The sequence below is a fragment of the Lactuca sativa genome, chromosome 4 (assembly GCF_002870075.4).
Source record: "Lactuca sativa cultivar Salinas chromosome 4, Lsat_Salinas_v11, whole genome shotgun sequence".
Lineage (NCBI taxonomy): Eukaryota > Viridiplantae > Streptophyta > Magnoliopsida > Asterales > Asteraceae > Lactuca > Lactuca sativa.
Genome location: NC_056626.2, coordinates 35,119,061 through 35,137,291, shown reverse-complemented (window position 1 = coordinate 35,137,291; position 18,231 = coordinate 35,119,061). Strand labels below are relative to the sequence as shown.

General features: G+C 35.3%; 1 pseudogene; it reads left to right on the top strand.

Moving 5' to 3' along the window:
• The first annotated feature begins 921 nt into the window (after positions 1-921).
• On the top strand, positions 922-5,174 carry LOC111896484 (uncharacterized; annotated as a pseudogene).
• Positions 5,175-18,231: the final 13,057 nt, after the last annotated feature.

Below are 18,231 nucleotides of genomic sequence, written 5' to 3'. Positions count from 1 at the left end.
CCACGACGACGGTGGGATCGGCGACTGCCTCCTCCTGCTTCATAGTTAGAACTATCTCGGTGTTGTTGGTCGTTGCTTTTGGGCAGTTTCGCTTGTAATGCCCGACTTCACCACACCTGTAGCAGGCCTGATCGACACCCGTTCCGGAAGCTTGATTGGTTGGCTGAGTTGGTGTTTTGCAATTTCGCGTAAGGTGACCTTTCTTGCCACAGTTGTAGCAAAACACCTCACAGCATGGGTTCACTACAAGAAAAGGACCCTTTTACACGCGCAAACCACGACACTCGTTGATTTATGTTACGAAAAAGAGAGTGACATTAAAAAAGTGTCGTCTCTTCAAAAATTTAACAATAGAGGACACGCATTATTGCGTGCCCTTAAATTAGTGTCTAAACAAAAAAAAACACTAAGGGCACCTATAATAAAATGCGCGTCGTCTAAGGATGTCGCTTTATAATTTTTAATGGAACGCGCGTTCCATCCTTTAACAGTAGGGGGAAATGAAATTCTGAAAAAATTAAAAACCCCGCCTTCCTTTTTTTTCTCCTTTCCCTCTTGCCCAAATTATGGACGCCGCCTACTTCTTCCTTCTCACTTCGACCATCGTTACTTGCAATTCCCAGTCATCCGTCGATAAAGACAACAGTAGACTTGCCTTTCCATGTAAATCGTAGACCTCATTTGCAGTTTTCGTTCTCTGATATGGTTTCGTTCATCCGGAAACAACTGCCATCGTCGATCTGGTATGGTTTCGTTCAATTTTTTTGCAGAAGGTTTTGGAGATGGTGGTGTGTGGCAGTGGTTCCTATGTCTGACAATACTAGATAAGAACCCTAATTCTATTTCTTAATGAGCTATATATATATATATATATATATATATATATATATATATATATATATATATATATATATATAAAACATGTTGGTGTGCTTCTCGTTGTGATTGCTTCAAATAAATACTCTTTAACATAATTTTTGTTCTTCATTCTATTTCTTATGTTTATATTGTGTTTTCTTTTCTTATTATTAGGTACAGGCCATAATTTTGAAAAAGGAGGCTAAAGACTTGAGGGAAAGATGCTTTCTCAACACTGTATACATCCAAAGAATGTGTTCATCCACAGATCGTCAACAAGTCATTCAACTATATGAACAAATTTTTAGGGTAAAACCACTCATAAATTCAACAGTATCTTCTTGTGACCTAAAAATCCTGCTAGGTGTCTGAAAAAACTTGGAATCCATGGCACAATGTTTGCACCATCAATGGTTGGTCTTGCTGATTGGTGAATTCAGAAAGTGTCTTCAACTTGTCTCTGCTTTCCATGGCCACATCAACAATGGCTAATATTAGTCAGGGATCAAATTTAAGGTTCTTCTCTCTTTCTATAAAGTTGCTTTATTCTATTATTGTATGTGGTTTTACCTTATGCATTTTTTTATTATACATAGTTGTGGCCATGAGGACAATGTGAGTATTTTGTACAATACATTCGTTTTCCATATTCAGTTCCTGCCTATGTAAGTGCTATTCTAACATATTATTCCACATTCAGTTCCTGCAATTTTCCTTTTTTTCACATACATACATAGGAATTTCCTTTATTATAAAATTATACTAATGTTTTTCTTTGCCCAAATACAGATGCTTAATCGACAAGTAGTGAAGTCTCGAACTGCTACAATTAAGGTTCTTCACTATGTCCAGTTTGACTTGAAAGATTCAAATGTTGTATTGTATATAATTTGTAATCATTTTTCTCTTTGATGTTATTATAAGGCATGCCTTAGTGTGTTATTATATTACCACACAAAAAACTCACTTCTATCTTATTTAAGGAAAGGAACTCTGATGCTTCAAACTCTGTTAAAACGAACTTCTATTTTAGAGACTAACTTGACTTTTATTTATTAAAACTACAAATGCTTATAGCAAATGAAAATAACTTTTTTCTAATTTACTATTTGTGTTTCTGATTTCTCCATTAATAATGAAGCTTTATGAGGTTCATCTTGATTAACGGTTTACACATTATTGCTAATGGTTTTAGCAAGTAAAAAAACAACTTTGACTTTATATCATTCTGGTTCAATAGAGGAAACCGCATTCTTTTACCCCCTGAAATTTGATTTGGATTAATGTTGAAAGAATTTTTCTCTAATCCTTTTCCCAAAGTATGTTGACTTTCTTTTATATGTTTGTAGATTCCTCAGCTGGAGTTTGAAATTCCTCCAGAAGCACAACGTGGATCTTTATCAACTGTATGTTATGTATCTAGTGTTCATGACTACATTTATTTGGAATATAAAAAAACTAGTCATTTATATTTACATGGTCTTTTGTTAGTGATGTTAATATACAATATTTAACAATTGGATATTACACATCTTGTTGATGTGAAAAAAATTGCAATTTTCTCCCGTTCAAAGAGGTGGGTCAGAGAATCACCCTCGATCTCTTCTCTGTTGAAAAGACATTAATGCCCTTCTCATCCTCACCGTAAAAAATAGCCCTCGAAAGATTTCTAGAGGTATCTACATCGATGAGGAGGGCTTTCGCGTCTTTTTTCACATATGAGAGATCAAGAATGAGTCCCTGTCCCACCATCTTTCAAAAGGGTATTTATGTCTTTTGGGTCTTGGAGTTGGAGCCTACTGACACATCCAGGCTTATATCTGCTTCAGGTGGAAGGGATATTACTAAGAGCTTCTGAAGAATTGCAAGCCCTTCAAGAAGAGAGAAAGGTAACTCTTCATATGATATCACATGTTGTGATTTCATGTGGTCTGACTTTCTCATGTTAATTTTTTTTTCAGAAAGTGGATCCTGACACTACAAAGGCAATAGACAAGTTTACATTGAGATTGAAAGAGTGTGCAACAGGAAATTTATCTTTTACCTTCATCCACAGAAATATTTGCATGAACTCATGGAATTCAGTAAATCCGTAAGTTTCTAAAATAAATGCAATAGGAAAATTTATCTTTCCCTAAATCTATAAGTTTCTAAAATAAATGCAACAGGAAATTTCTCTTTTACCTTCATATATATTTATTTTTTTTCTTTGGGCCAAAAGGAAAAAAGTAAGAGAAAGCCTCATGAATTCATGATACTAATTTATTCCCTTTACCCTTTAAACGACTAAGGGAATGTCCTGTCATCAAAGTATTTCAGGAGCTATATTCAAAAAATATAAAATATCCTTAATTATTTTACCAATATACACTATATATATATATATATATATATATATATATATATATATATATATATATATATATATATATATATATATATGCTTGATAAAATAACTCAAATGTGGTATTGTATATACTTCACTGTGTCTAGTTTTACTTGAAAGATTCAAATGTTGTATTGTATATACTTTGTAATCATGAGCCACAAGCAACATTAGGATACCTGTTTCATCCTTCACGATCTGCAGAGTTAACAATCAAACATCATCATATAATATTCCTTCTGTAGGAACTGTTGAACTGCATGGGTCAGTTGGGGCAGTGGCCGGGCGGCAGGCAATTGCCCATGGTAGTACTGTGGAATTTGCTGAAGCTCTCTTTCGATATACTGCTCCAAAAGAGGTACTTTTTTTGGAGTTATTGTTGGTTTACCTCTCCCACTTGAATATGAAGTTACTTCCATGGCTTGACAAAGTTACATTGTTTGATTAATTTGTATTCAGATTAAAGTAAATTGGGTTTGCTGAGATTGCTCCCCTATTAATCGCACCTTGAAAACTAAATAAAGAACAATATTAGAAATTATGCAAAGGGTATTTTAGGTTATATGATTAGAGAGTACCATGTATTCACAACACATTAAGTGAAGCTCCAAAAGTTACAGCAACTAAGAGGAAAATGATAAATAATGATCTTTTCAATTACTAAGTTGTCAAGAATTATCAATATTATAAATGATAAAGATAACCAAGAAAACATATATTATTGATATGGTTATAATTCATCTTTTTCCTAGTTTATGCAGTAAAGTTGTTTTTGAAAATTTGAAGTTTGTTGTTGTAGCTAAGGAGCATGTGGTTGGAAGGTACAACACTGGCCAAAAGCTAGGGGAAATGATCTTGATGTTCATGGTCTATTTAATGAGTAAGCATTAGGATTTACTACTCAAGTTAAATCTTTTTATTTTGTGATTATAGTTTTAATATTATTAGGAACGTGCAGATATGTTGGTCATTTTCTATCTATTTGGAAGCTGTTGCTATTCTCCCACAGTTGGTTCTGCTGCAGCAAAGGGGAAATGTTGACAATTTGACCGGTCAATAAGTTTTCTTTCGTGGGTATTCTCCCTTCTATATTTTGGCATGATATCATTATGAAGCTGGATAACCATGAAAAATGGCTTTTTAAATGATCAAAAATAGTATAATAATCATTTAGAAAATAGGATGCTATGAATGAAAATCTGTTTGTTTGCATTATATTGTTAGGGCATACCGTCCATTGTATATTCTCAACTGGATTTGTCGGTATCTCACACAGACCCATTTCAATGAATGGATATGTAAGTTAAAGCTTTTCTCTTATTCTTATTGTCTATACATGTATTTCATTTGACTTTTGTTTTGTTTGTTTGTTTGTTTGTTTGTTTTCAGCCTGTTTCTCTGGCTTAATACAAACAGCTCTTTATGCTGATTTCTTCTACTATTACTTCATAAGGTACACAACCTCCATTCCCATTCTTTCTGTTCTGTCTTTTACTTTAAGCATAATCATAATAACACAGGCTTTATGAGGAAGGGCATTTACGTCTTTATGTACTCTTCGCCTAGGTGGCAGTGGGACAAAATTTGCAATTTTCCAGACTGAATAAGACTACTACTACATTACATGACCATGACCATGACCATGACCATTTAATACTTGCTTTCAATAAACCAAGTTTTAGAATATTTAATCAGATGAAATGAATATTTATAGGAAGAATGACAAATATGTGAAAAGTTAATAAGTCTAAGACAGGATTTTTGGTTATTATTCTTTCTCATTCTATACATAATAACTTCTTAGCACATTCCCCTTCATTAGCTTATTATTAGCTAAAACTAATCAAATAAAGTAGTTTTTTATTCTCATCTCACGTGTATGTGTACGTACAGTTGGAAAAGCAATTCCAAGCTTCAACTGCCAGCATGAGCATCACCTACCTGGCTTGGCGTTTGAAGCTTCAATTGCCAGCATGAGCTTCAATTGCCAGCATGAGCACCACCAAGCTTCAATTCCCTCCAGATTGTTCCTTTCTCAAGTGGGGAAAAGTCAAAGGTTTTAGATTCCACCTAAATCTTCATGGAATTGTAACGATAGAATCTGCTTCGGTAAGTATACTTTGGTGTTATACTTCATGGAAAAGGGTTTTGAGTTAGAGGTACATATGCTTTTAAATTTTTGCTTTTTTACACCATTTTACTCCAACCAAACACCATTTGTTGCACCAAATTTGGTGTTATACTATTCCTTTGTACAATTTAGTCCTTCAAGTTTAAGTTTATACATTTTTAGTTAGTTTAAATTTTACAGTTATATTTCAAATCTAATATCTAAACTTGTAATATTATGTTATATACTATATTGATATTAACTAATCATATATATTTAAAAATACTTTTATGTTTCAGGTTTATGGTCCTGAAGCAGCTATATGGAGTGATGGTGTGATTCTTTACATTCTTCTTTATGGGGTCCCACCTTTTTGGGGAGGTAAGTCTAAAGGAATAAAAGACTAATAAGTTAATAAGTTAATAACTTATCAAATGCTCTGAACTTTCTTTTTAGTGACTGAATTTATGTTCTTTTTTTCTTCATGATAGAATCTGAAAATGAGATCTTTGAAGAGGTTTTGAGGGGTAAACTCGACTTTTCCTAAGATCCACGACCTAGTATCTCTGAAAGTGCTAAAGATTTGGTTAGGAAAATGCTTATTAAAGACCCCAAAAGACGAATAGCAACTCATGGTGTTCTTTGTAAGTCTTGGTTGTAGTCGCGGATTGGCTCCAAAAAATTGAATCAGCTCTGGAATGCAGTCGCGAATTAGCTCCAGAAAATTGTCAAAGTACGGAAACACAAAAATGTCAAATTTGTAATAAAATATTATTCAATGGATATTTTTTGTATATGATATTTTGTATGACATTAAATTTTATGAAATGGATTATATTTTTTGTATATGATATTTTATTTTCTATTATGAGACATTAAATGCAAAATTAATTTGAAAATTAGTAAATCTATAAAAAATATATTTTTTTAAACATTTAAAATTATGATATGCAAAAATGTGTGTCATCTTCATTTATGACATGGCCTTTCTTGACAGGGACTTTCTTGATACGCATTGCGTGTCATTAACACGCGCGTCGTAAGGTTACGACACGCAAATGTGTGTCGTCTTCGTTTATGACAGGGCCTTCCTTGATACGCATTGCGTGTCGTAAACGCGCGTCGTAAATGTGCGTCGTAAATGAGCGTCGTGAATGCGCATCGTCTCTCTTTATGACAGGGCCTTCCTTGACGCGCATTTGCGCGTCGTCTGAGCCTTTTACGACGCGCAATGAGCGTCGTAAAAGGATGTTTTTCTAGTAGTGGTTGGAAGTGAGATGATGATAACTGCACTCATTGCACCAAGGGAGGTTACCAGCATACCTATTGGTAGGCGCTTGAGCTGTAGGAGCAGCGACAGGAGTAGTAGCAGCGTGGACTGCCACAGTTTTGTGCTTCTTGGAGGGTCCTTGTGAACTCTGACCCTTTCGCTTTTTCCAGAAAACCTTTTTACTCTCATTACGCTCATTCTAGTGATCTTGATCATCTTCATGGTTTTGGGGGTAGATGTTACTTCCTGGTCCACTGGACCGGCTAGGGTTCAAAAGCGCCATTGCAGCCGTCACTGCAGCAGTAACAACTGACTGAAATAGGACAGGGTCGAATTGAGAAGGATACGGTGGCGGTGAGTTGTTGTTCCTTGAGTTGGGTCCTTTCTTTGGAGGCATAATGATCTAGAATGATTAGGAAAGAGAGGATGGTAAGTCCTCTGAATTGAATAATGAGATATGAAACAAGAGATATCTCATTATGATAGATAAAGTGTTCTACTAAGCGATAATATATAGGAAAACTACCAAAACAAGGGAATTATCGCTAAAGAAAGAATAAGTAGCAACACTTGGAACGAATTTCTACAATGTATTCGGCTTTGTCAAAATACTCCTATAGTATTTTATGGTTTGGTTGCAACTACGACTAGTTGTTTGGATATTTGGTAAGTTTTAGGCATGCTGTATACCACAGTCACTTCCAAGCACATGTTGGCCGTGTCTCGAATGAATATAGTTGATAAGGCTATATCGACCCTAGACACGACTACATAACTGCCCAGGATTAACCACAGTGTACAACACCCAATTACTTATGTTTTGTTCTACTCGAGGTTACGGATTCCGGCGGTTAGGTATACTTGTATACTTTTGAAAATACTTATATTTTACAGTATACTTTTAGTTCAGAGCACTTCAGCCCCTTAGTGTTTATAGTTATACACCATGTACGGTTCGGTATACTAGTTCACTATAAACAAGGGCTCTAATACCAATCTGTCACACCCCAAAACCGATGGAGGAAACGTTCTGGGGCGGAGGACGTCATGTTAAGTATCACAACCAATGTACATAGTAAGCATAGTAAACACAAAACATTACATTACATAGAATCATTACAATTGTTTTAAAGTAAGGTCACACATGTTTTATAGATATAATAGTCTAAACAAAAGTAAAGACGTGACTTCCATATGCTCCGTCTTCTGCAAAAGAACGCGGGAAACCTGTCTAAGGAGAACCTGAGAATACAAGCAGTTTGAAAATCAGCATAAAGCTGGTGAGTTCATAAGCGGTTTGTTTTTCTGAAAATGAACAAGTTTCCTTTAGTTTTTCTGAAATAGTTGTTATCCAAGAAAATCTCATATTTTCTTATAAGAAAAGTCTAGTTATCCAATGTTACATAGTTTAGTTAAGAACAGTTAAGTTATCCTAGGAAAAACCCTTATTTTCCTAAAAGTTTGTAGTTGGTTATCGATTCGGAATGTAGTGTACAAGTATCTACCATACTTAAAGTGTTTGTGTGAAGTTTCCTGAAAACCTGGTTATCCTTGAAATGTATGTTAGTTTTAACACTTATATAAAACTATTGTGTGGAAAGTAAGCTAATTCTTAAGGTTATTAGCTTACTAAATTCATTATTACCAACAAGTAAATCTCCGTTATCTAAATTACGAGTTCCATAACCATACGATAGACTAGATATGGCAATAAGAAGTCCAGTATCATCTTATGACTTTCGTCACCCTTGAACCTTTCGGTTCGACTGTAGCTAGCAGCCAGGTGCGGGGTAGTCAGCCCCGTATAGATCTATACACTCAAGTCACGCTCTCCCTCCAGGAGATTCTGGTTACAGGGGCGGTCCTCCAATCGTGTATCTATGTGGAGTGTTACAGAGGACGTTTCTCCAATTATTAAGATTAACGAATTTACAAGTAATAATGCGGAAAAATCCTATTTTAGATTCTAATTACAAAGGGCGGTCCTCTACTCGCGTATCTCTATGGAGTGTTACAGAGGACGAATCAAAAGTACTAAAGTAATGCCTTTAACAATAATAAAGTGGAAAATCATGTGAGAAACATATAATATAACAATATATAATAAGATTTGAAAACTAACTTTGCAAATCAAACTGTTGGTTAATACGGTTTCGATTGTTAAAAGCATGTGGAATATGAAACATTTCAAATGAAATAATAAGTTTGAGTACAAGATATCCTTGTACTTTTTCTAGTATCCCCCCCCCCCCTGAAAACATTGAAAAACATGGGAAAAGGTGTAGGGGTATGAACTCACCGGATGAGAAATGTGTCGGCTAGGATGCTAAGTGTCAGTTCAGGGCTTCAAAACACACGAGGTTCCTATGTAATATGAAGACATACATAATTTTATCTAATTAAACTTTGAACTACTAATTAGATAAGAATATACACTCTAAGGTGCGAAAACACTTCATTACAAGTGTTTGGAGTGATCCGGGTGGCATCTACGGGGGTTTAAGGTCTAGATATGGAGTTTTCTCTTCAAGAGTAAACTCCTTGGGGAGATTACGGCCCTATGACCATATCCCCATGAGTTTACGGCCGTAAACTCATGGGTGGGGTGTTCTTGGGTGCCTAATGGTCTTATAACACTTGTGGGATGATGCTAAGTTTAGTTCTAAGGCTATGGAAGGGGTTTGGCCAACACATGGACCATTTCAAGGATTTTACGACTGTAAACTAAGATTTTACAGCTGTAAGCTCTTATATATCCTTTCCTTTTGTGTTTTGGTGGTTCTAGGTTAATCACATGTGATTCTAACTCAATATACAAGCCATGGAAGGAAGTTAGGGCACCATTTGACCACCTTATAGGAGTTTACGGCCCAGGAACCATTCCTTGGGGGGTTTACGGCCGTAATCTCCTAAAGGGATGGTTTCTTTCATGTTTAAGGCCCTTAACACATTGGTGGATGGTTCTAGACATTATTCCAAGGCTTAGGAGGTGTTTAAGGGGCATCTTAACACCTTAAAAGATGTTTATGGCCTAAGAAAGGGTGTTTACGATCCAAGCATGTTCTTGGGCCGTAAACTCATATTTACCCCTCAAATGTTAAGGTTTTGGTGTTCTAAGTCCAATCTTGTAAGCCCCTAAGTCATATCTAAGCTCTAAAGGTGGTTTGGAAGGGTTTTGGGGCTTCAAAACCCCATTTATGTGTGTTTACGGTTTTGGAGTGTTCCAGGGCCGTAAACACATGTTCTTGGTCCTTTTGGATGATTTTGTCACGAATTTGAAAGCTGAACATGATAATCTATGAGCTTGGATGGATCATTTACCAAATGGGAGCTTGAAATGGGGTGTTTTGGATCAAGACTTGGATTGAAGAGAGAGAGTAGAGAGAGAGAGAGAGAGTGGAAAGAGAGTGGAAAAGGCTACAAATGAGGTCCTTTCAACCTTAAATATGGTTTGAGTTTGAGACCTGGTGGAATTCTACCTGATACTGACGTTAAACGAGGCTTATGGTCGTACCCAATTAATTTATCGTAACCCGACGTGGTCGAAACTAAAAATTTTCTAAATAATAATTTGGGATGTTTTCATGTGCTTCTAACGGGTTTGGATACTCATGAGGTCATAATAAAAGTCTCACATGAAATGACCTAATCCAAAATGTTAACGGAAAAATTGAAAGACAAACGGGTTTTACTGACGGGAATGGGTTACAGCGACGGAACAATTTACGGGTTGTCACATTTATGAGTACCTGTCAAAGCTAGTAGGATCATAAGTTTTATTCCTCGTATTGCATGTTGACAATGATATCAATAAGGAACATGTCTAATATACATGTTGCAAAAGTTGGGAACTATTATGCTATAGTGGACATAATGGAGATAACACTCATAGTTCGTTACGTATCTAAAGGTTTATATTGTATAGTTTAATAGAACTTAGTCAAAGGCACGTATGAATAGCATGTTGAACTGCTTCAACGTTGGAGATTCTATATATGGAAATATTATAGCTAGAAATTGAACATATATTGGACCCCTGTAATATTGAATAGAGTCCCATATGCTTTTGATATATGATCGATTACATGTGTTATAATATTTGCTTATTCTAATTTTTCAAATGCTCTGACCATTGTGAGAAAAAGGACTAGAATTTAAAGTGACTAGAGTTATTAAACAAACTGTCAAGAATATTCTAAGGTTTATTGAAGATTGGTTTCTTATGGACAGTTGGAAGTATGGTATGGTTTTGGAAGAACCATATTGACACGTTTTGGATCGAGATGACTCTTGGTCCGAATTGATGTTCATATGGGAATATGGAAATGATTCCATAATGTCAGATATGTAAATGGAAATGTCTCCATAATAAGAGTTGGCTATAAAATCTCCATGTGAGTCGGAAACTTTAATGTAAGAAAGGTGTTTAAGGACTTTAGAATCTCAGTATCTAGTAACAAAGTTTCAGTGGAATATTATGTAATATTGGAGACTCTGTCTTTGAGACTTTAGAATCTCAGTATCACAAGAAATCAATGCACGTAAACTTGGAATTCCACCACATCTTGGATAGCGATAAGAATTTAGAATTATGAATTGAGCATCATTGGACTAATTTCTAATCGATCTATTCATAAAGGAAGGACCATCGAGTGGCATTGTATGCACGTTTACATGACTAATGTTATCTAATTCAAGTGGTTAGTTGATTAATTGAAACATTATAAAACGAATAAATTCATAATTGTTATGATGATTCAATAATATAGATTTATTTATGATCAATGGGTATAATGTCATAGTTAATTAATTTATTATTATGTTTCACTTTGCATGTTTTACTTCCTTGAGTAATTTAAATATTATTCAAAATTCCACAGTCTTTCATACTTTTGGAAATAAGTACTGAATTAAGACTATCATGAATTGATTGTAGATTATCGATTGAGGTTAAGACATTGCAATTAGAATTGCTACAATATTCATGAGTACTTTAAAAAGGAGATTTTAATTATTGGATAAACCCACACTTATATATTACTTCATGGATCTTGTCATGAGTAATTCTAAGACGAAAATATCTTTTATTCTTAAATACAGATATATAGTTCATACTTTACAGATTAGTTGTGCATTGGTTTACTCAAACGCATCTTGTAATTGGGTGTTATAAATGGTTATTCCATGTGTAATTTGATGTGTGAATTGTATGATTATATAGTCAAAGTAACTCGTTCCATTTGTCCTAACAGGAAAAGCGATATCCTTGGGCCCCTCGATGATTTGATGTTGACTATATATTGTTGGGCCCAGCCAGGACTAATTGATGTGTTCAATTTGAAGTCCAATCAAGTCTTTATAAATCGGGAAATCGAGAAACATAATTTTGGACAATGAGATTGATTCTGATCCATGTCTCGTGTCCATACGATATATTGAATAATGAAGGAATAGTAGATTGCTTATCTTAGGGCCAAAAACTGATTTGAATGAAAGTTCGGCAATGGCTTTGGAAGCATTCTTTGCTATTTATTTCAAGCTCTATACTTGTAATTGTAGTTACAAACTTATCCAAGTGAGAGACTATTGGATTAAGGTGTCTAAGCCAATAAATAAATTGGTATATTCTTGAATTAGACGTAAATTCCTTTTTTGGTCACCCTCATAACTAGTAACTAATTAGAATGACAATTGGAGATAGAGGATAATGTTTTAGTTTTTATCTGAATAATAAACTAATTGAAAATTGAAATATATGATTTATTAATATTGTATGATTAATATATTGATTGGAAATAGTTATGATTAATTGATTGATTAGAATTGATTTGGATTTAATTCTAAGGTTAATTAGAACTAATCATTCAAATAACTCTTTGGTCTCCATGGGAGTTTCCTTAAACAAGTATAAATAGGACACCTCCATAGTTTCCACACACCATTACTTGCTTTCCTATAGCCGAATTCATGAGTCTCCTCTCTCCTCAAGTCTTCTTGCTATTAGAGTTTTGGGTACAAGCGATTAGAGGCATCCATTCCTTTTGTGCTAGCTTTCCAAGATCTAGAAGAAGGATTCTACTGTGATTATTTACAATAATAATCAGAAGGTATATAACCGCATTTTATGTATGAATTTCGATTTCATAGCCTCTCTCTTAGGGTTTTCTTGATATTCATAGTTAGTTGTTATCAATAAAGAAAACATAGATTCTTTCTAGGTTGCATGTGAACGTAAGGGTTTAAGTGCTTTTCCGCCACATGTAATCTTTTGTTTATAACCTAGAAAATCCATCACCCATGTCTGCATGAAGTAAAGTTTTCTCCTCATCCCCCCCCCCCTATGCATGTAAATCTGGTAATATCCTTATATGCATCGAAAAAGATTTTCCATTTATGCCCATCCAACGATTCTACCTTTTGGTCCATCTCTGGTAGTGGATAACAATACTTCTGGCAGACTTTGTTTAGGTTGGTAAAATCAACACACATTCTCCATTGCCCATCCCTTTTTTACCAAGACCGGATTTTCTACCAATGATGGGAATAAATACTCGTGGACTATCCCTATGTTTACAAAATTTTCTACTTTGTCATTTATTACCTTTTTTGCAAGCTCTTTTCTTTGGTTAAGCTGGCCTCGCTACCGGTTTGACATTTAGTTTGTGTTCTATAACTTTCCTTGTCACTCAGACCATGTCGATTGGTTGGCAAGCATAAACATCGACATATTCTTTTACCAAACTTGTTTAATTTTCCTTTAGTGAGGTTGGTAATGTTCGTCCTATGCATATTCTTTGATCCTAGTATGTTTTTTTACCATAATCATATCTTCTTTGTCTCGCTTTTTCTATTGTTCTTTGGTTCCTGGGTTCTCTTTTTCCTTTGTGAATGTTAATCACAATATGATTAGTGGTTCACTATAAATTTTCCAATATCCTATCGAGATTCTAAAATTAACTAGGTTGTGTATCATGGATGCAATTTCTTCGAGTTTTTTCATGGGGATTCGTCAGAAAATTTTATTATAGGCTGATGGAGATTGTATAAGTGTGAAATATATCATTTGGGTGTTTGTAGCATATGTGCGGTTGTCTTGTAGTGTTAATGGAAACAATATTATTCCTAAAGGCCACACTGAGTGTCTAGTGAAAAATGTTAAGTGTGAATCTAGTTGTCTGAGTTTTCTTCATTTCCTATAGTAACTTGGAGAATAATTGTTTGTACATTCGTTTTGCCAAGCTACCGCTGTCATATTACATTTTACGGATGTACACATCATTTATGTGACCATGTATTAAGATTAACTAGGTTGTGTATCATGATGAAATTTCTTCGAGTTTTTTCATGGGGCTTCTTCATAAAATTATATTATAGGGTGACGGAGATTGTATAACTGTGAAATCTATCGTTTGGGTGTTTGCAGCATATGTTCGGATGTCTTATAGTGTTAATGGAAACGATATTATTCCTAAAGGCCACACCGAGTGTCTAGTGAAAATGTTAAGTTTGAATTTTGTTGTATGAGTTCTTTCTTCATTTCCAATAGTAACTTTGAGAAAAAATGTGTGTGCATTCTTTTTGCCAAGCTACCGATGTCATATTACATTTTATGGATATACACATCATTGATGCAACCATGTATTAAGATTGTCTCTCCTCCTTGTGATGGTCATTTATGGCTTTGTTATGTCCTGAACAAGTTGTGTAAACTTGTCACATCATTTGCTTCAGTGTGTGAACTAGTTTGCCTTTGTGACATTTTGTTTTGGCTTCTATTAATAGCTTTGATGATGTTAGTTTTTCTATTCTTATTTGAATTTCTCATGAAGCTTGATATTCAATTTAATTGATGCATCGCTCAGTATGACAACACAGATGACACCAATGTTGCTAGGTCACCTCATGGATGCTTGTTGGTTGAATGAGATGATCCTCGTCTAATGTGCAATCTGGAAAGCACGTTGCAAATATGGGCAACACTAGGTTAGAAAGCGATACCAAGCGATGGACCCCGGTATTGCTCTCTGATGCCTGAGTTAGATTTTGATTAGAAAATATAACAAAATTGATAGAGTTCTCCTCAGATAAAAACTCACCCCTTTTCTTTTAGGAGGATTTGCTTTTTATAGGTGACCAAATATTGGTTAATGCGAGGTTCTATTCGATTTCTTGCATGGTCTAGGTAGAAACAGTTATTTGCTTTATACTACCTTTCATTTGTTTATTAATGTTATATGTACTTGATGGTTTTCTTGGAATATGTTCTTTTTATAAAGTCCTTGCACTTATGTATATTGGTTAGATCTTTTTGTTCTTTTCTGGAAACGACTATTGTTTTGGTCGATGTTTTTTTACCCGGGTCGGTATTTGTTTCATGAGCCGGCCAGGAACACCATTTACCCCATTGGCCCTTGCCATTTTTTAAACCGAAAACAAGACCTGAACTGGAATGGTAATATGAAAATTCCATTACAACAGAATGAACAGGTGACACTAAAATCACCAATAATACCATGTTATGTAACAGCCCATATTTCACAGAAAATTTTGCATTAAATAATTCGAAATATCAACCACATTTGTTTTCCAAAAATCCTATTATATAACTACATTGTCAAAATGATCAGAGTATCCAAATGCTAAGTGCGGAAATACTGGAGAGTGCACGCTGCGCCATCAAGTCGGGCCCTTTCCCTTAGAACCAAAAGTACCTGAAACACCCAACAAAACTGTAAGCACACGCTTAGTGAGTTTCCCAAAACACATGAAACACATAACCACATAACGCCATGCATACACACACACACACACACACACACACACATATATATATATATATATATATATATATATATATATATATATATATATAAGTTTGCTATAGACTCTCTCCATGGTCTCCATTTGGAATGCCATGGGCTACCCCCATGGTCTTGTATCCCCGAGCCATGGGCTCCCCCCATGGTTTTGGCAAGTGTCATGGCTCCCCCCATGATCTTCACATAAATCTACACATATGTTGTGACATCCCTAAATTCACAGCCAGAAAAGACCGGTTTAGTTTATGCTTTTAAAATAATTTCAGAGTAATCCTTTGATTAAAAGAGTTGCGGAATTTGTTCCCAAACCGAAATATGATAAAATAAGATTTACCAAAGCATTTCTTAAAGAAATGTATTTTCATTATATAACAAAACTCGGGATGTCATGTTCCGATACAGATAAAAGCATAAATGGCACATTATAAGCCTTACAACAGTTATATACACTACATGCCAATAATCAAAATATCTTGATAAATCGTCCAACTTATGCTCTCGCGCCACTACCTGTAATACAAAGAAAACTGAGTGGGTCGGGCTTGGGAGCCTGGTGAGCATATAGGGATTTCAACTCACAATAAATAAATTTATTAATTTCATCAAACAACAATAACCCAATTACCCATTCTCATTATCCTCACTTTACGTCCCTAAAACAACTATCACAAGGGACCTAGTCTAAGGATTTTCATCGGGGCGACAACACATGCTTTGGGGTTTCCTCAGCAATATATGTCAAACAAGGCAACCATGCGGGGATGGAGTACAACAAATGAACACCCAAGTTCATTAACACCTACAAGTGGCAAGCATGCCAGCGTTCCACTAGACTGTCTAGAAAAGTCTGTGGTCGTCATCTAAACTCCACTAGATGACTGAATCAACAACAACAATGAGGCCTCTCATAAATTTATCACACGTCAACTCTCTACCCATGTTCTAACTCAACATATTTTGTAGATAACAATATATAAACATACATTCATATATAACTTAAAACTTGATGAGATACTCATTCAATACACATTTCAAATAAATAGATCATATATATATATATATATATATATATATATATATATATATATATATATATATATATACATACACATGGCACGTATTCTATATGAGATACTTCATAGTTATGTGTTACAAGAAAAGGGAAGATACCCTCACTCAAAACATACACTTAATACATACAACAATACTTGTATTAATAATCATGTATATGAAAGGGACTATGCACTCACGTGATAAGACAATTATCGGGCAGCACTACGGCTCTTCAAGTAGTAACTCTTCCATGAAACCGGGATATCTTCACACACCAGGTTTCTCGCGGGCAGATCTTCGGCTCGGAAACTCTTTTCTTCTCGGGATCTTCGGTGCTTCGAGACTTGCTTCGGGTGTCGGGATGATACCGGGGCTTCGGGGGTATCACTTGCACGTAAATCGAGGGAATAAGGAGTGAGAGGAAAGAAATTGGCAACCCTAAATGGTGGGCCTCGCTTTCTATCTATAGGAGGCTGAAAAACCATGCACACATCATGAGCTTGATAGGTCACTACGTTCGTCATGGCCACTTGCCCTGGAAGGTGTCCATCACATGCTCACGTTGTGAACACTTCGCTCACATCGTGAGCTCTGACGCAGGTGGAAGTTCGCGCTCCGAACTTTAGAAATTCATATCTTTCGTATACGAGCTTCGTTTTCGACGTTCTTTATATGTACGCGTAGGTGAGATTATGCTCTACAACTCGCGTTTAGTCTTCGTTGGCTAATTTTGATTTTAACTTTTATTATATTATTTTTAGTAGGCCGGGACAGGAAAACTCCGTTATAAATTCATAACTTCTTCATCTGACGTCCGTTTTCGTTTTTCTTTTTATCGTTGCATTTATATCGACAAGATCTTCGATTCTCATTTAGATTGTTTCGGCTAGAAATCACTCGATCTCATATTCGAACTTTGGACTGCATACTGCTAAGTCGAAACTTCGAAAAAATATAACTTCCTCATACGAAGTCAAATTTAGACGTTCTTTTTATGCACGCTCTCGGTTTAGCGTATTCTACAAATTTCCTTTAGATCACTAAGGCTAAATATCACTCTATCATAAATTCACTAATTACGTCACACAATGTCGTGCCGGTTTTGTCGCGAAACTTCGACAGGTCATAACTTCTTCGTCATAACTCGGATTTCGGCATTCTTTAAATATCCGGAACCCTTGTAACGACCACTACAAGTTATCTAATATTTTATTATTACGCTTATTTTTATTCTTAATTCATTTAAGCCACACAATTAAGCATAAAACACATAATACTCAATAATACATTTATATTATTTCAAAATGAGTTACAAATGTTAACCTAGACTACTGACTACTACATCAATATTAATGCCTACTCTAGAAACACGGGCATTACATACATCAATTAGCAAACCATTACATACTCAACTACTAAACATGTCACATCAAATAATGGGCCGGCTTTGGTGCCTTCGACCCATGGGTGTAGTGAGAAGACTCACCTCAATGTGTTGAACACAATAGTTGCTCACCTGTTACTCTGAAACCTCACATTGAGCAATGGTACAAATAAACCTAAATTAGGATTATAACTCAGCTTAGTCAAAGAGTCCAAAAACCTAAGCCTAAGTCCTTACATGGTGGCCCAAAACTCTTTCCTTTACTAATGGGCCTAGGATCCAAGATAAAGTTTATTAATGGACCACGTGGCCCAATAAGGCCAAACCAAAACTTGGTGACCCGCCTGTCAC